This window comes from Haliaeetus albicilla, chromosome 10 (assembly GCF_947461875.1).
Source record: "Haliaeetus albicilla chromosome 10, bHalAlb1.1, whole genome shotgun sequence".
NCBI classification, from domain to species: Eukaryota; Metazoa; Chordata; class Aves; order Accipitriformes; family Accipitridae; genus Haliaeetus; species Haliaeetus albicilla.
Window position 1 is genome coordinate 35,794,588 of NC_091492.1, and position 19,687 is coordinate 35,814,274.

The 19,687-nt window shown below is 42.0% G+C and overlaps 1 protein-coding gene across 18 annotated transcripts in view; it reads left to right on the forward strand.

Moving 5' to 3' along the window:
* The window catches only part of FBRSL1 (fibrosin like 1), a 558,190-nt gene that overhangs the window by 69,004 nt on the left and 469,499 nt on the right, over nucleotides 1-19,687 (forward strand). The window lies entirely within an intron of this gene.

Below are 19,687 nucleotides of genomic sequence, written 5' to 3' on the forward strand. Positions count from 1 at the left end.
GCTAGTGGTGTGGTTTGTCAAGTCTGGGGAGGGACGTTATTTGATTTTTAACTTGTTTTGTACAAATGTACTGCACCTTTTCACCATTATGGGTGTGCTCTTGCTGATTAGACCTGCTATCATCAGAAATCTCTGAGTATGGGTTGAAGAAATGCTCTGCGTTTGATGCTGACTTACTGAAGTGGACTCTCAAGCATCAGCACGCTTCCTGCAGAGAGGTGGAAGCAGAGCAGTGTTTGAATATTCATACACATTTAGTTTCCAGCATAGCCCCTCCTTCCCCATATGATGGGGGAAGTCCCCTTCCGCTGTGCGCTGAATCTGCTTTTCCCTTGTAATTCTTGGGCAGCTTCATGCAGGAATCGGAAAAGGGAGCGTAGGGGAAAGAAGCAGCGCTTAAATAATCCATATCTTGGTTAACCAGGACAGCTACATGTGAATAGCGTGGATAACAACTGCTTTTATTGCACACCGCAACATAGTCTCTCTGGCATCTTGTTTTAATATCACTGATCAAAGGTATTTGATATAGGAGAGGTCGAGTTTCTGACTGCTGACCTTTCTAGCACAGGCCAGCTGGCTGGGGAGACCTTAGACGGGCACAGGTATGCCAAGGATGCTGAAGGAGTAACGCACAGCGGAGAGGTTTCGGGGCCACGGAGGAGAAGGCAGGGAGTCAAGTCTTGATTGCTTCATATCCTTTGACAGAACTGCATATGGATTCTTTAAAAGAAAAAGGGAAGAAAAAAACCACCGCAAGAAAATACTACTTGCTGCAGTGGGTTACGGCTAACCTGTGTTTTCCTGGATATTAGTGCAGCTCCCAGGCAGATGACTGGGGAAGAGCAAGCACGGCTGAGCAAAAGGCTGATCCTGTGCCAGGGATGCAGGTCTTCACGTCGCCTCTTGTTCACTGTAATTCTGCGTTAGTTAAACCGTTTGAGGCAGGACCAGAGATTCCTAAGTTGTCTGTCCTCTAACGGTCCATTGAACACCAGCCTTCAGAGGAGCCCCTCGAGAGCAGGCTGGGCTCGGGCTCGGTAGCAAAGCACGTGCGATCAGTGATTGCGCGGAGCAGATGCCCCCAGCATGGGAATGGGAGATGCCTGAGCAGCCCTTTCCTACAGCTCGGGAAGCAACTGGTGGCAGGAAGATGAATGCAAATCCCCATCACCCAAGCCCTCGCATCGCCTATTCCTCCTTCGTGGGTGCAAGTCTCATACCCAGTAACACAAAATTTTTGGGGGGAGCTCAAGGCAGTGGATGAATCTCCCTAAGCCTATGAAATTGTGGACGGGGCATAATTTTTGCTATTTGAGCAGAAGTGCTTGATGTATTCGACAAGAACGGTTCTTGTGAGGCAGCGGTCTTGGGGCTTCGATGTAAGTTAACGTTGGTCTCTGCACAAGGCATCAGCATGCAGGTGGTTGTTGCTGACTTACCGACTTGGTGTTTGTCCAGCTAGCGTGAGTATTTGTGGTCCTGTTTGCTGGTTTCTTCCTTTCCGTGGATGGCAATCTGAAATATATAGCTGCTTTAAAAAAAAAAAACAGGTGGGGGCAAAGAAGATTTTTATGTTGCATGCTTATTTAAAATAAGGTGAGGAAGACTGAACAGAGATTAAGCCAGTGTTTTTAAACTGGAGGAGTGCAAATCCTCAAGGAACCCAGTGGTCTGATCCTCAGAGGTAATTAGTAGGTAGCCCTATTAATTTTAATGGCAGCTCTGAGCCGTTAAAGCCTGGCTATTGCCTCTATATTTTAAATATTATTAAATGCTACATACTTTAAGTACTTCATTGCTCTCATTTAAGAAAAAAGTCAGCTTGTTCATTGGGTGCCTCATTTAAAATTATTTTTATTTTTAGTGCCTGTTGGAAAATGGGCACGCTCTTCTGGGAGGAAAGTTGCTATTAGGATAATTGTATGCCTGTGCTGCTCACAGCTTCAGGGAAATCCCTTCAGTCTGTACTTGGTAAGAGGCACCAGGTGATGAAGATGTATGTTGATAATCCTTGGCTTTGAACGTTTCTCCAAAAACAAAGCGGTGCCACAACACAGCGTTTGAGTGACGGATGCTGGAATTGTCATGCGGTGCCACAAGAAGTCATTTGACACTGGAGCAGGGATAAGTGGTCCTGCCAAGTTTCAACAGCCTTTTATTTCTCTGGCTGGTAGGTCCAGTTCTTGGGTGGCAGAGGCTGCTTTGAAAGGATCCCCCTCAGCATTTCCAAAAGCTCTCACGTGCTCCTGTGTCTGGTGTCTCCTCTTTACTCACTTGCTCCCCCCAGGCAGGGGCCTGAGATCGAAATGGAGCTTGTGACACGTGTTTAAAAAAAGACCCTGGAAAACACGGTTGTTTCGAAGACCTGGTTCTACGTGGGGTTGTACCAGCAGCTGAAGAGGTTCGCATGCGGGGGCGATGGTGACCTGGTGCGAGAGGGGAGGATGGTGAGGCTCACTGCACGGGGATGTGAGCGCTGTCTGGGTTCGGGGCTGGACGTGAGGAGCATTTAACCTTTCCCTGACGCTCCGCAGCATGCGAGGTGAGGTGAGTTGAGTTAGAAACCCCAAGTCATTCTTTGGTGATTTCTTTGAGGAGGCTCTGGCAGCCTGTCAGATCCCAAGGCTATTTGACATCCACAGTGCAACGTTAATTGCTCTTCAAGTGGAGCAGATTAGAGCATTTCCTAGACTTTTATTTATTTTACTCCTAGTTTATTCTGGGTCGTGTTGTGAATGGAGCTACCTGGGGCCATGCCCTAGAAACACCCGGCTGCCTTCCAGCTCGCCCTTGCATGCAGCAGGTTTGGCTTTGCCGTGGGACCCTGCGTGAGGAGCTGGTCAGTATTTGGAGGCATTTTTAGGGCATGGGGGTGTCCCGAGCACTCCCGGTGTAATGTGGCTGAGAGATGTTTGAGAGCGTTGCTGTGTTAAAGGCAGATGGGCATGGCACGAGCAAACGTCCTCGCGGGAGGGAGGAAGAATGAATTGCGGTGGCAGCCTGCGTGGTGCCCAAAAATCTCTTGCAGAGGGACGCTGCTCAAGCGCCGATCCTTTTGTACTTGCTCCAGGTGTAAAATACGTCCCGCAGCCTCTCCCCTGATACCAATGTCCTTCCGCGTCTCCCTTTTACTTGAATGTGTGTAAAGTGTTTCAAAACTTGCCTGTTCTTTCTACATTGAAGGGTTGGGAGAAGGAGTAGTAAAAATAAGCCGCTGCCATTTCCAAGCAACCCTGTTTGTCTGGTACTGAAACTTATACTGCTGCTTGCAGTTTCCTGCCTTTACAAATGGCTGTTAAAGCAAAAGCGAGCCATCTCGTATGCAGCTCTGGATGTATGTCTCCCTTTGCCTCCCACCCTTAGGAAGCAGACTCCCAGCGTAGTTTACGTGTATTATGCCAGCCGATTTTGTATTAACATAAAACCCCACCCATGCTGTTGTTTTCCAAAGGATGCATTTTGAAGGTTGCTAATACTGGAACATCTTCAGAGGCTCACAACGGGATGCTGAGTTACTCCAAGATGCTGTGCTCGGCGTTTAGCTGGCACTCTACCGAACACGCGGATTTTAGTCGAGCAGATGTCTGTTAATCTTTGTGAGAAGCTACCTTGCCATTCTATCAAGCACAGTGTAGAGGACAGATGTTTGATGAAAGCGCTGAAATATTTAACTAGGGTATTTTTCCCCCTGCAGCCGAGATTGCTTGTTGTGCCTATTAATCTTTTACAAGATTTGCATCTGCTCAGAGGTGGGTTGTTTCAGGCTTCGGATGAACTTTGTGTGTATGTGTGTGGTTTGAAAGAGTGGTATAATGAACAAACATGATGTGTATATGAATAAATTGAATGCGTAAAGCAGATGAATTAATCCCTCAGTCGCTGAAAGTCTCTTCCAATAACAATAATAAATTCTATAATGCTCCTTCTGCTCTTTACCCTCCAGTTTGTATAATCAAGATTTCAATTGCCGTGTCCTTAAAGAGAGCTTGCCCTTCCATATGCACAGTCTTGTAAAGCCTGGATGCAGTATTGCTGGGTAACGCAGAGCTCATCTGTCCTGCTGTCCCTTTCCTCCTGGTCTCATTAGTAGCATGTTTGATTAGATCTTAGAGTGGGTGAAGCCCTTACGGGGTTAGCAGATAGAAGAGGAAAGGCTAAGGGTTAGTTAACCACTCATCCCAAGTTAGCAGCTCTCTTGTTTATGAAGAATTTATTTTCAGCTCGGACAGTACCTTTCTGTAATGCTTAGTTTTTCTGTATAAGCTTCTAATCAGAGCCACTTACGTTTTCATTTCCTCTTGTTTTAACAGTTACACTTTCACCATAGCTGGTGATTGAAACACCATAAAAGTCTTGGATAACATGGCAGATTGAAAAAGCAAAGAAACCCCATGCATGTAAAACTCACCCCCCCAGGCCCCAAAGGAGTAGCTTTATTGGACAGTATTTTATACACTGTGTTGCACTTCAGAAAAAAAGCAACCTCCCTCATTAATACTTAATAAGTATTAATAATTGTAAAGTAATTAAAAAGCTGTCTGAAACACATATTTTCCTTTGCTGCTGCTGACATAATGGCCCATAGTTGTGGGGTTTTTTTCCTAGTCTGTCTGAGCCCGCTTTTCTTTGAACGTTGCAGTTCTGAGCTTAAAGTCCAGTATTGTCTTTTAAATATCTCATGGATGTAATGCAGTTTTTGTTTTCTTTAAAATTAGTTGGCTTATAAATTCCCCTTTACTTTTCTCCATGTGTTAACTGAATTAAAGTAAAATGGGAAATTGTCACATAGACCCATCTAACTTTCCCCGTCTCCAGATAGATGATAAGTTATTCATGCTATTTTTAGGAGTAAGAGTACCACCAGTTTGCAAATAATTTAGCACAGCTAGAGTTTTACTAACCACTCTGAGAATATTTCAGGGCAATCCCGTGAGATGGTGGTGTATAATGATAACTATGCTTTGGCAGAATAGGCCTATTTGATGAGCAGCTCAAGCTCAGACACTTATATCCAGCCTGTGCTTTAAGGTCGGGAATTAATTCAGTTTTAAGAATTAAGTTTTCTTCTCTGCGTATTCATATTTTATGTGCAAGATTAACTTAGTCTGTAAAATTCGCTAGATGTTTTCTCTTTGCGTGAACCTGCCTAGTTTGAATGATCTTGCTCATGTCACAGAAAGTGACTACAAAGTCCCAGCGATGTCTTTTCTGAGTAAATGTTCTCAGAAAATGTCCTCACTTAATTGTAATCGAAAATTAATTGTTCAGCTGTCTGTCTTCTTTTTTCATGCCTCACGTATTCTACTCAGTAACATTCTTCTTCCATATGATTCATTAGTCTTCAGATTGCTTAAAAATATCCTGGACAAGGAAGACATATTAGCAAAGTCGTAGCTATATTGGCAGATGAAAATAATGTCTTCTCAAGTGTCTACGTACGTGCCAAGATCACATCATGCATACAGAGAATAAATGAGTGGGCTTGTGGATGAACAGGCTTTTGAAGGGCTTCTTTTGTTAATCACTAGCAAAATTGGTCAGAGAGCTTACAGACTTTAAAGAAAAATCCAATGGACATTTTTCAGGATTTTTATCACCTTTTACTCGTTGTCACGTCATTTTTTAAATGTAAGAACTGCCTGTCGTCCACCTGTTCCTCCTATGAAATCTCTTGTTCTGGACCTCAGATCAGCTGTCTCAATGCACATAATAGCTTGATAGTCTTTAAGTCTTGAAGGCTGCTGAAGTTAAGTAAAATATATTAAGCTCTTTGGAGGTATTTATAGAATTGCTTTATTAATCTCGGCATATAATTGCAAATTTGTTGTGGCCTGCTTACCTGCCGTGTGCATCTCCCTCATGGCAGTGCTGTGGGGCAGTCCCTGAATGCTTGCTATGTAAAAGTCAGTAGGATTTTCTAAATCACTGGTGTTGCCTGAGAGGAAGAAATCCACAGTAGGGGAAATTGTGATTCTTATTTGAAGGATAATGGCTTCATTGTGATTTGCCATGATTTTCTTGTTTTGCAAATCAGGCCCAGTTGAGGGAAACCATCCCGTGGAAGAGGGATGGGAAGAGAATCCCAGCAGAGATCCTGTGTGCATGTTCCCAGCTGCTGCCGGGAGCTGGAGGGCTTGGGAGCCTGATACAGCAGCTCTCGCATATCTGCTTGGGAATGACTTCTCTGCTAATGGTGTTTAGCTTTTTTTATGATGGATGAGCAAAACGTGGGGTCTTGAGTTTCGCTTAGGGATAGAAGAAATTACAGAATTGACAGAATTTGTCTTCCATGGTGAGTGCGGTTGTGTGTACTATTCATGCAGAATACTACCCAGCTTTAAATACAATTGGTTTGCTGCATCAAGGAAGGGGAAGAGGTGGAAAAAATCTTGGGGACTTGAAGTGTGACCTCAGAGCTATTTATATGCGTTAGGTCTCCATCTGTTCCGCAAACGCTGGCGAGCAGGCGTGAGTCGTGGCGTTGCAGTCAGCAGGACCAGCTGTGCCTCAGGTGTGTGTGTGTGTGTCTGCTTTTGCAGGATTAGTCTTCAGGTGACGCGACTGGTCAATGGATCTCACTTTGGCAAAATAATAGTGCGTGTCAGGCTTTCCTTTTGGTTACTTTCATAGGTTATTATGTAGGACATCCAACCTGTCTTTCCAAATACGGTGAGATTTAGTTCAAGGAGTACTAAAGGAGTACAAGGAAATTAAAATGGAAAGCATAAACAAGGCAGGCATTTATAAATGATTGAACTAAATTATACTCACTAGAATGAGCTGCAGCTGTGACAGCGATGTTTCTTTCTTCAGGTAAATAACATTACCCATCATTATTGGTTATGCTAAAAGGCCATAATTCCATGTTAACATGCCTTATTGCAGCCTGATAAGTCATAGCCTAATCTCCATTACCAGACTGCCCATAAATATTAGAGAGATGTGGTACAGGGAAGGTAAGGAATGAAATCTGGGTTTGGTGCAGCAGTATCAGTGTTGGCTGGCCTCTGACGGGACAGGGCTGAGTCATTTTTAGATAATGCAATTCCTGTAATGCGTATGATTACTTAATTAAATAAAAATGAAAAGTCTAAAGCAGTATTGTCACCTGTTCACTTTTTTTAAAAGAAAAAAATAGTTTGTTCCAAAAAACCTTAATGACTTTTGCACATGAGGAAATACAAACAAGTTTCAGCTTTAACGTTGTGAGTGTGTTGGGGTGTTGTACCACAAATGCAATACCACTGTTGTTTTCACTTCAGTAAGTTACTGCTTTTTGTGGACAATAAAACCACAGGCTGTTGTAATTATATTGTATAATAATGGAGTCAAATCCATATGCTCAAGTGATCCTGTGTGTTTTTGACATTTTTGTAAATTGATGAGTAGGTAAAAGGTCGGATTTTTTTTTTTTTTTTCACCCTTGCTGCTAGAGATTGAGAGAATACAGAGAAACACAAACCTTTCCAGTTAACTATTCCTGGAAGACATAATTGGCATTTTTACTTCTTGCCAAAGCAGTCGAGGATGTACAGCCTTTTGGATAGTGTGGAAGTAAATGACACTGTAGTCTCTTCAGTTTGAACTTCTTAACTTTTGAATTCATGGTGAATTTCAACCGCTGTTTGTTTATTACAGAAACATTTAGACTGAAGCTGAAATCAATGGATTAGCATTGTTTTGTGACCCTTTCAAAAACATCGCATGCCAAATCCGCTGAAACAATTTCCATTGAAAAGCTCGAGCATTTTTTCCTCCCTATTCTATATGGCAGAATGTGCAAGAGCAGCGTTTTTAATATTTTAAAGTAACAGGAGTGGCAAAGAGAAGTTTGATACTGTTACGGGTCTCACCACAGGTGACTGTCTTCTCAACTCTGCTGTCTGTTCCTTAAAGTTATAATAGAAAGAATTATAATCGAAAGAGCAGTACATAGATACCCGTCTTGGACAACCTCATCCCTGGGATGGGGTGGGAAAGGGAGTGCTCTGTGATGTATCTAAAAGGTAAATAATTCTGGGCTCTAATGGAGCAAAAGCTGGCCAATAATTGGAAAAATCCTGTCTGGGAGAAGGGGAAGAAGAAACCTGAGACACGAGTGTGTAGGTAAATCAACGTGGAACAAGTTAGGGCATGAACTCGGAAAATACCTGTGATAACTAGCTGTGTGCAGTGAGCACAGGGAAGCCTGTCCATCTTCCCCAGCTGCGAGGATGGGTCAGTCTGGATTTGGGGAGGACATTTGCAGCAATGTAAGGATAGATATACTTGTGGTATTTTTCCTGGGAAACCAGAAGTGTGTGCAACATCGTTCTGAAGATAGCCGTGGTTTTGCAGAGATAAAAGTGAAATTTATTTCCATCGCTCTGTTGTATGTTTTCCTCTGATTCAGGTTTGAATTTTGCTGGTTTTTTTCATTGTTCTCTGTTACCATTCTGTGCTTTCAAAGCCTGCTTTTCCTGCCTCGGGATTTATTGAGGGAGCATGAGGGAAAAATGAAATGAAGCAATATATTTTGCTTGTCGTCGTCTTGCTGTCAATTGAGTCTTAGTGGTACCATTAGTCATTTTATGACACATTACCTTACCTGGGTGAGTTCTGCTCCCCTCTCAGTGTGTTTGGCTGAATTTTTAAACGTGTTTTTGTGGTTGCCATACATCCTGAGACTGGAAAGTGTGCTTTTTATAAATTCAGTTACTTTTTGAGCTTTCAGAGCTTTCCTCCCCTCACCCCCCTTCTATCAGTCTGTATTTGTGCCAGCTCTCCAGGGCTGCAAGTGAGCTTTATCTTTGTTGACACAATTAGTTGGTTTGCAGCGTGAGCGTGACAGCGACTGTATGCAGGTCTGGTGGAATGCAATTACAGAGCAACCACAGATTCCCCAAGAAAATTGTAATAATGAAGGTGACCAAGGAATCTCTTTCATTTCTGCAGAGCTCTGCGCCGTAGGGGTGCATGGGACAATCCCAAAGCTTATTTTCCTTACATGAATGTTTAGAACAGTTGACTTCATTACATTTATCTTGGTAGCATCCAGTTCTGTTCCTGACCAAGATGATCACTGTCATGGATGCTCAGTGAAGCTACTGGTGAAATCCAGGAGACTTCAGTCCAGGTGGTTAGAGATGGAAATGGAGCTCTGTGCTTTCCTAGCCCTTCCTTGCAAACTCCAAGTACAGTAGAAATTTTTCATGAACTTTATATAGCTTCTTAAGAGAAACTGACGATTCTTTTCTGTGTGTGGAAGCTGTGGAGTCCTTTGTGTGTGTGCATGCAGCTTATGATTCCTATTAATAACAATTGGTTTATAAAATGTGGTTACTGGAATTGGCAAGCATGTATTGGCAGCAAGGCAACACAATAGGCGAGTTGAATGCAAGCAGCAGGCTGTTAATGCACCCCTACAGTATCCTTGTTTGTGCACTTTTAAATTATTATGTTTGGACTATACTTGCATTAATTGCCTCTTGGGTTCAACTGCTAGAAATGTGAAGATCCTGATAGCAAATAACTGGCCGACTTGGTAGTTGTATTGGTTCAAACAGCAGTGTTAAAAATATTTTCGCTGAGAAAAGTTTTAACTGAAGACTACAATTACAGATGACAAACTGTTTCTAAAAGCTGACTCTGCTGGTTAGGGGAGTGTTAAATATGCCCTTAATCATAACAGTTTGATTTCGAGCATTTCTTGTAGTGATCATTCATCTGCAGCTGAAGACTGAGAAATATCTGTGTAAAGCCTTTAGTAAATCACAACTAAAGGGCAGGCGGTGGGAGAATTCAAGAGCAGAGAAAGAGAGTGTTTGGGTAAAATGAACTGTCTTTTTTTTGCCTGAAGTGAAGTTGCAGGCCAGGTTTTTTGTCCATCTGTTCCCCCCCCCCCCCCCCCCGCCCCCAGCTTCTCTAGATCCCACCTTTCTTGAAAGTAAAACTTGTTTCGCTCCGCTCCCCCGATTGTGAATCATACCGCTGTCTCCCTTGGCGTGAACCCACAAACTGTGTCTCCACAAAGTGCAAGATCAGGCCAGTCCGGAAACTTAGGCTGTCAAGTTCAATTTAAAGAAAGAGGAGTTTTATTTAGTTTGGTTTCTTCAAATGCGAACATCAGGAAGACAAGCCAATGGCATCTACCACATTATTGCTATGTTGTGTTTAGGGTTATAAAGCTTACTGTAGTACTAACACAAACTGGCATCTGTTTTGTTTCAGCTTTAATGATTGAAAATTACCAAGAATCATCATACTTTTGAGACAGAGTCAAATAATATGCGGGGAAGGGTTAGCCAAGAAGCCCACTCAACATGGGACTGTCACCCCTACTAAAAAGTCTCTGTGGGTGACTTGGATATTGGTAAGGAACTTGCATGTTGGTTTGGAGGACAATTTTTTTGAACATACAGTAGTTTGATAATTAGCCCTTAAAATTACATGGTAGTGAAAACTCAGGAAACATTAAAGAACACAAACATTAAAGCATCTGTTTTATATTTTAGTTATTCTCATCTTGATCCCTCTTGCTGCCCTTGAAAAAAGAAGTGAAAAAGATAGTGTGCTTTGAGATAGTGTGAGGACTAGTTAGAAGGGTAAAGATGATTAAAAGCAGCTACTGAACTGGCCATAAGCACGGACCATGGGGATGCTCTGAAAGGACAGTGAATTATTTTTGCACAGTCAGAAGCGTGTGTGCACTGAATGGGCAGATTTCATCTACATTATCTTTAACATTCACTGATGTAAAGTTTAGTCCAGGTAACATCATTTTCCAACATCCATTGACACAACAGTGATACTTGTACAGAGTACAGGACTTTCTATCTCTTAGCATGAGCTTTGTGAGTTCAGGTAAGACTTCCAGTGAACAGAATTCACAGTTTAAAAAAAAAAAAAAAGTCTGAAGGCTTGCTGAAAGGGATGTAAAACTGTTTCCGCTGTTGTTCTCCACTTAGATTTTTCATTTTCCCTGTGGTGAAAGCCTGTTGCTCAAAAAGAGACAGAAAATGATGACACTGGAATAAACTGTTGTACCAAATTACTAAAATTTAATTTTGGTTCCCCCTACCACCACCACCACCACCTTGGTTTCCTTAGAAACTGATAGCTGCTTAAGGGTAAATTTTTTTTTTTTTTTTTTTTTTTTTTTTGGCGTTCCAGTTGCCTGAGTTGCATGTACGCAGCTAGTTTAGGAACATGCAGAAATCCTTCTTTTCGGACATGGGCTTTCTAAACCAGCTCAGTTCCTAATTATAAGACCACTTAAGCTCAAACCATTTGAAGTGTTTTTAGAGCTTGTCCACAGGAGACTGCACCTATTTACTACTTTATTCTAAAATTGCACCTTTCTGTTTAAGTAGGTGGAGCCATAGGGCTGGATCAAGCCTTATAATTATCTGCCACCTGTCAAGAACGTCTGTGTCCAAATGAAGTTACAGCCTGAAGCTGTGTAGACTGGAGCTGTTTGGGGCTTCGTTTCTGTCTTTGGCACTTGAGAAATGGCTTCTTGTCATGTAGACATATGAAGCATTTTCAGCGTACCCATTGATAACTGACTAGACCGAGTCATGGATCAAAAAAACCCAGGAAAATCAATTTAGAAGTCTTTAACTTTGTATTATAGAGAAGGAAGATACAACTTAATTGCTTTTCTGTAATAGTAGAGGTGTTTTTAAAATTGTGTTGAAAAACATTTGCATTAATGTTTAGTCTAAACAGTGTTTAAGATATTTTCTATCTAATTTCTTCTGCCTTTATAGACTTTATTTTTAAATGTCAGTTTGCTTTTCTGTAAAATTAAGTGCAAGGTGATGACTAATATCCCAGCTTTACCCAGCAACTTACACATTTGCACATTCCTAGGGCCTTCATTCAAACAAAAAAAAGACTAGGTAGGAAAAAATCCTTTTGGGGAATGTATTAGTGAAAGACTCGTAGGATCAGCAAACGTGTTGTCTTCTGAATTGTAATTTTCCCATCAAATCCGTGTGGGTTTCTTGCTTTTGTTTATTTTTTTTGGCTCTTGGGAGAGTCTTCATGAGACTTGGAAGCCCAGATCTGCCCCAGCTCTAAAGGAAAGAACAGAGTCGATTCCTTCCAGAGCAGATACTACTTGTGGAGAACCCAGGGCCATTAAGTCCTTGTTCTGGAATACTTAATGGAGTAGGCAGTTTCTGGCACTGAAGAGAAAAATGCAAAACAGCACTTTTCCTTGGGTCTGTAATTGCACACACATGGTGATTATTCATGAGAGACAGAAGTGTTGAAAGTTAGCAGTGGCAGTTGAACCTTTGACATGCAGATCCTGCCTGAGGTTTGTGGTGCCAGTGAGGGGCATGTCCTGAGCCCAGTAACACAGCAGAAAGCCACCTGGTTGGTGTTGAATCCATTTTCTTTTCAGCTTTGACACAGGCTTGTGTTACTTGCTGAATGGGCATTCAGGTCGGTGCTCTGGGTTTTGCCCTTTTGCCACAAAGCTGGTCAGCATTGCGAGGTGCAGCCAAGACAGCAGAAACTTGATGCAGGGTACGCCAAGGTGCTGAGACTTGATTGTGTTTAACACCTTGTTGAAAGAGCAGAGAGATCTTAAAATTATCGATCTTGTCATCACGGTACTTTCCTGCCTCTTGTCACCTTTTTGCTCATTCTACTTACAGCAGTATTTTAAAGCTCTGAAATGTTAACACTTACAGTTTAAGTATCTCTCGAAAACATAACAGCAAAATCATGTATTTGTGTATGACAGTAGAGCAAAACTAGGCTAGTGAAATGTCCAGCCTAAATTTTTGTTCTTACGGACTTACTGTATTCTCTCAGTTCAGGGGGCAGTTAAAAACCCCATGCTTTGCAGGAAGCTCTTTTATTTACTGGACTCTGCACCATGCTACGTGCTGAACAGGTCACTGGCCGCTGGGATGTTAACCTGTTTAATTTACCTAAAGCGGGGTGTTTTCTGACTGCTGACACTGTTCAAACCTCTCGAATCCACAGACTCCTCTAACGCTGCTTTCAGGGAAGAGAGCGTGTAACAGATGTACCTCATCTTTTGCAGGGTGGTCTAGACTGTCATGGTGGTTTAGAAATAAAATATATTAATAATTAATGTTCATAACACCACCATTATTATTAGCGTTATTTATTCACAGCTGCTTTGATCCTCCTTTCTTCAGTCTCGGCTACAGTGCAAGGGGCAGCATAAAACTCGTGATTTGAAGCCCTGGTGGGAAGGGGTGAGCAGGGGCAAAGGGAAGTTCCTCCATGCGGAACAAACACAGCACGTGAGGGTGATTTCTGCTGGGAAAAGGGCAAGGGAATGGAATGGGAAAAAAAAGATAAAATATCTTTGAGGCCAAGAGTGCCTCTTTGTTTAAACAAACTTTTGTAGTTTTAAAAAAAAAAAAAATAGGTTGAAAGAGGGGAGGGTATGGCAAAGGGAGTTGGAGGGTGAAAATGTGATTTCAGCAGCAGAGGCATGAAGATCTGGCAGTTTAAGATGGGATGGAATTGCTGTGCATCCAGCCCAGGCAGCAAGGTGGAGGATTCAAACTTAACCAGAGTGATTTAGCTGCTGTGGCAATACCTGATGCCTGCCAGGCAGGAAGGATGGGTTTTTTGGTGCATCCCTTGCTTCCTGAGGGCTACAAAGATCCCAGCTTGCATGTATGCCGGGGGAGGTAAGCTCTTAAATGAGCATGCAAATAGAAACTGTACCCCGGTTTCAAAGGGGCAGTAAGTGGGGAAAAAAACTCTGCCTCAGCTGCTGGTATGAGAGCGCTTTATTCCAGGGAGACATTTAAAATACGTATTTCCAATACATATTCCCAGCATTTATCAGAGAGCATTGCCCTGAGCCAAGTTATGATGTTTCTCAGGTTTTTGTTCCCAGGGCCAACCCACCCTCAATGTTCATTAGCAAATAAAAGCGCCGCATGACCCACACACTTGGCTAGCAGTACCCCAGCCATCTTGTTAGCATTTGAAGTAATAGTACAACTTGCATAGATTTCCCAAGCAAGCTCAGTAATTTTATGTTTGGAGAGTTTGAGCCAACTGGTCCTCCTTCCAAGAGAAACAGTGTGTTCACCCACTTTACCTTTAAAACAAAAGAGAGAGGAAAAGGGTTCATATGGCTTGTGTTTTGCAGTCTCTCCCATGGGCCTGCATAACTGCCCTCCTGAAATCTCTTTTAAGATAGAATAGTGGCTTTCAACTTCTTTCTTCATGAGTTCCCTTAAAAAAATAAAGCAAAAAGAAATCACTGAGGTGCTAGTTGCAGTGCAGGGAATTTAACTTGGTGATTGGCTTGTGTTGTTCGTAGTTACCTCTTGCAGACTCTTCTAGAAGTACTCAAAATACTACAAACTGGAAATCGGTGCTGTAGAAACTTAGATGACTGCTGCAATGATGTGGCTTTCATACCCTTGGAAAGGGATAGGCTGTCTCTACCATCTTTTCATCCATCCCAGCTTTGGATTTGTGAAAAGGCTGGGAGGAATCAGAGGGTTGCTGGTAGACTTTACCAGTTTGAAAAGGCTAAGGGGGAAGTGAATGTGCTTGAAGCAGTCTCTGGGGATATCAATGAATTAACATCTGGTAAAAATTAAGTATTACTTACTGCAATAAAAAAGCAAAATGCAAGGTGGCTAACAGCCAGGAGATGGCTGATGATATAGAGTGGATTACATTCTGCAAACTGCACAGAGGTCTCTCCTGCTGCCTCCACCTCAAGCCTTACCAGCCTAAATATAGCACAGATAGTACCTACTGCCATTTCTCAGGCTTTCTCCAGCCCCATTTAAACAGCTCGTCTCTAGACCATCAGGCATCTGCTTTCTAAAGTCCTAACCAGTACTGTGAAGCGACTGGTGACCATGACAGATGATTCATAAACACATGTATTTTATTTAGGTGGTCAAATTGTGATGCCTTTTAGGAAGCTGATCTTCATAGGAGGACTTTTCAGAAAATTGGGTCACTGATGGTAAAAAGGGCCAAAGATAAGTTTTAAAACTGGTGAAAATAGCTACCTGGTATTAAAATAGCTTTTTTCTTAAATGCTGCATCCTCAGCTGATGGGTCCATTGAGTTTCTGGCTTTCAGTTTGTATGTATGAACTTTTTCAATGCTTTCTTTTGTATCTTGGCCAAATTTGTTTCTGTTTTACTGGATTAAGGTAACAATTTTGTTTACAATGCAGCAAAGTTAATTCTTAAGGAACCAGAAGGTCTGTGTTTCTAAGGAACTTCAGAATTTTCTGAAGAGCTTAATAAAATAATTTTGGTAAATTGACAGTATTCTTTATTAAAACAAATTAGACAAATCATGTGTTCACTGCTGTCAAGTGTCAACAGTGGCTTGATTAATGCAAAGTAATGTTGTCTGGCTGATTGTTTGTAGCTGTCCATAAAATCTTGAATTTGAATGTGGGGTTGTACATTAATGAGCTAGGGAGCATTTTTCACTCTTGACGATGGTCCAGCTCCAGATTTTGACTGCTATTCAGAATTTGGAAAAGTGAAGGCTAAACGATTTGATTTGGATGTGCCATCTTTGCGAGGGAGAGAACACTGTGTTCTTGCAAGTGCTTTTCAGCAAGGGGTTTTGCTTTGCCTGGTTTCTTTAGAGATGGCATGTCATGCTTCAGCCCAGGGCTGATAAACCACCACTGCCCCTTTGCCTAACCAGTGCCCCACACTTCTAGCTCTGTCCCACCAATCCAGAAGACTGGTATCTCAGGAAAGGTCATAAAAGTTCGTACAAGCCTCTGTTTCATGATTATTCTTCTAAAATATAGTGGTGCAAAGCCATTTTGATGTCAAAAGCAAGCCACAAAAAATGTGGCTTATAGGCATGCTTTAAGCATATAGGAACAACTTTTGATGTCTTGCTCATACACTTTTCTTTTTTGATTAAACTGCAGAGAATTGTGCTTATTTTTAAGCAAGTATGGAGTACCACAGAACATGATGAAATGTCTTCCTTGCCTATAGTTATCCAGTTGTATGAGTATACTCAGATTTTGTGCATATAGGTGTAATTTCTGTAGTTGATGAGAATTATTTTGCCAGAAGCTATTTCTACTGAATGATGGCCTTGGGTGTTTGGTGTATCTTTATGTGCTTATCAGAAGGATGTTCTGGTTCCTGTACAAGATGAGAGTTCTGCTTCATGTGAGCAATTTTATACACTGTCACAGAGCAAGCAAGGTTCATTTGCAGTACTTGGTCACTGATGTACCTGAGCTGACTTCTACAAACCTACCTGGGTAATTATTTGAAATAGTATTTAGTGCCCCAAGTGTATGATGTGCTTGCCCAATACAAGAAAAATATCTTCTCTGTAAAGCATCTTTCAGGTGCACTGTGTGTCGATCCCTATTTATTTCTAGTCTTTCTCACTTTTCAGCTGATCTTTGACCAATTTAAATAAATTGACCTTTGGGGGTTTTGAGATAGAAAGGAATAAAGATGCGACTAAAATGTCATGAAAACCGCTGGATTGACTCTAGGGATCTCTGCACCATGTTCTCTTTCCTTTTATCTAAAACTCTGTTCTGATGTGCTTTGATCTTCGAGGATTTTTAAAACATGCTTTTTTTTATGTGCAAATGGCCACTAAAAAGTTTACGGATTCACAGCATGTGTGCTCCATGAGGCTTTCTGAAGACTGCTTTTGATATGTGACTATATCCACAAAAAAATCCTTGAGCCCCTAAGCAAGCTTACTTTGTGTGATAATACCTGGGTCTTACACAGTGTGTTTTGTCTCGGGGTATTGAGGCTTGTTAAGGATTTGGTTTCATTTTCCTCATTTTACAGATGGGGGGAGAAAATGGGAACTGGGAAATAGTTGTTTAGGCGTGGGAGCGGGGAGAGAGAAAGAGGGATAATTTTCATTTCCAGACAGGCTGGGGAATGGAGGCCCAAATAGCAACTGCCTTGCCTGAAAACTCAGTCTTGTACTCTATAGTATTACATATGGGGTTTTTTTTTCTCCTGGGCATGCAGGCCTACAGCTCATGAGATATATGATGTCTGGTGTTTGGTTTACATGAACATTTATTTTTATTTTGCAAAGGTTTTTAGTATCACATGAAGACATGTTTATTGTGCCTTAAAATCCAATTTTCCCTTGCATGATTTTCAGCCTCTGGAGGACTTTTAATATCTCAGTCAAAACCAAAGCCTGGTCTTTCCGTTTGTCTCTGGCAGACACTACAGAGGCTAAACAAAGGGAAAAAAATATATCTGTGGAGCTTTTCTATTTATTTGTAGTGCAGCCTTACTTGGGTTCTGGTCGAACAGGAGTACGGTGTAAGACTGCAGTGAATGCAGTAGAAGTGGTGTTGGAGGAGAAATAGGAGGAAGGGTATTATCTCTTCTGATTGCATGTTTAGACCATGCATCCTAGTAGCTGAACATTTTCATGCGCTTAACTAATTTGTTGTAAAACAAGGATAGCTGACAGCAATATTCTAAGGAATCTTAACTGGAAATGGTCATGCAAATTACTTGGCACCTTTCAGGGACTAACAAAGCCATTAGTTTCCTTGGAGAATATTGAGAGGAGCATTAATTAAATCAACAGGAATGGACAGGGAACCGAGCGGTAGATAAGCAGCTGTTCAGAGAGAAGAAAAAAATAATTAATCAAGCAGGACACACAATTTGTGGGGAAGACGGAGATCCTTTAAATACTTGGATAGTGGCATCCAGTAGTGAGACCCCCCTCTTCTCAGATCTTTCCAGCAGCTCAAAAAGAGGCTGAGATCAGGGAAGGGAGCACTGATTTTGGTGACCCTTCTCTGCTAATGCCTTCCTTCCCTGCCACCTCGTGAAAACTGGCACAGCTTTCCTGCACCAGCAGGCACGTCTATCCTGCCATCTGTACCGCATGCAAAGAGGCAAAGGTGCCAAATTTCAGCCAAGGTCTGGCGAGAGACTTGTTCTGTTTGGAGTGGGAGACTGAGCAGAAATTGAGCTCCTCCCCACACACCTTTCAGCATGCTTTTCTGTGCATGGTGCTGCCTGTTCTTCTGGAGTGTGTCACGGTGATGTGGGGTAAAGATGGTGCACGTAGCCTGGAGCTGCTGCATGATTAGAGTGTGGGTCCCTTAGTTAATTTATCGAGTTGGGCAGAACAGAGAACTCAAACAGTGAGGAGGCAGAGAAGAATCGTGATAGAGGCAGGGGAGTTACAGCCCTGATACGTTCTTCTTTTGCTCCTCTTCACCTGCTAGTGGTTGGCTCTGTTTTTTCCGAAAGCACTGCTCAGGGCTGCTATAAACTGCAATCAAACTTGATCTTGCCAAATGCAAGTTAAAATGTTGGAATGTTTCTGAAATCGTTTTTTAAGCCTACAGACTTCTAAGGCACTTTTCCCCCAGTATTTTCTGCTCTTTATTCTTTCGTCTCCTGTGATTCATGAAGTGACCCTGTGCTCCTGTGCAGAAAGAAAATGCAAGCATTGTGTTCATAATGCGTAAGATCACACAGCTACTTTTTGCTGGCACATTTGTACAAGCTGCATATTGGAATATTTTCATGCTGGCTTCCAAAATTCATGAGCAAGGGCAAGCTAGGTTTTTGTGTTGGACAGAAATCAAAGGATCTGGAAATGTAGCCAGTGACTGTAGAATAAAAGCAATTATCACACGCAACAGTATGTAAATGTGTTTATTAGGAATGTGTATGTCCTTAGTTAGCGTGTATCTTAGTGCCACAGTATCTTTGATTCTGACAATGGTCTTGTGAAACATAATAGCACTGTTTTTCCAATTTTGCAAAGCTTCATCCTAGATAACTTCCCCTTCAAATTAATTCTCTTGGCCCCCCTTCAGACATACTATTATTTTCTTTTCTTACCAGCCATCTAGTGATGTGGTTGACCTTGGTTTTCATATCCTGCAGGCCAGATCAACTACTTCCTGAAAAATATTTGGCCAAGGGGAAATGCAAGGCAGGACAGGGATTTCTGACATGTTCTGCTTGCTGCGCACAAGCTAGATGGTGATGAGGCAGGAGAAGCTTGTGGAATAGCCTCAGAGGCAGCTGCAGCAGTGGGGATGATAAGGAGATTCTCTTTTGGAAATCTTTCAGTGCTGCCTCTATGCTTAAAACCAAACACTCCCCACCCCCAAGTAAACAAACAGAAACAAGGTGGTGTGTATATAGTGGACAAGGGAGGTTTGCTATACCTAGGTAAGAAACAAAATCTGACTGACAGCTGGATAGAGACAGGGGTGGTGTGGTGCAGGGGTGTTCCGTAGAAACATTTTCTGAAGTGCCAGGAGAGCTTTTGTTGTCATCTTTACCTTGAACCACATCTGTGCAACATCTGTTGTTTTAAAAGCACATACCTGTCATTAAGTATAGATAATTGAACTTAATTTCATTTGAAACTCTGTTTAATTTCTTATAATGACTACACAGGCAGGTTTTCTGTGGGGAAGCTTTGTTTAGGAGTATGCTTACAGCAAGCGAGTCTGTCCTGAAATGTAAGAGCAGCGAAGCTTTTAGCCTTGAAAAGAGGGTGAGGATTGCTGAAGAAAACACCTTCCACTTGATAACATGTTTTTGACAGGAAAGATTTCTTCATGTCACAAAGTTTGTCTGATCCAACCGAACATCTTATTCACATAGCAATACTTTAAAGGGAATTAAAGAGATCACCTGTCTCATGTTTGCTGCCAGAG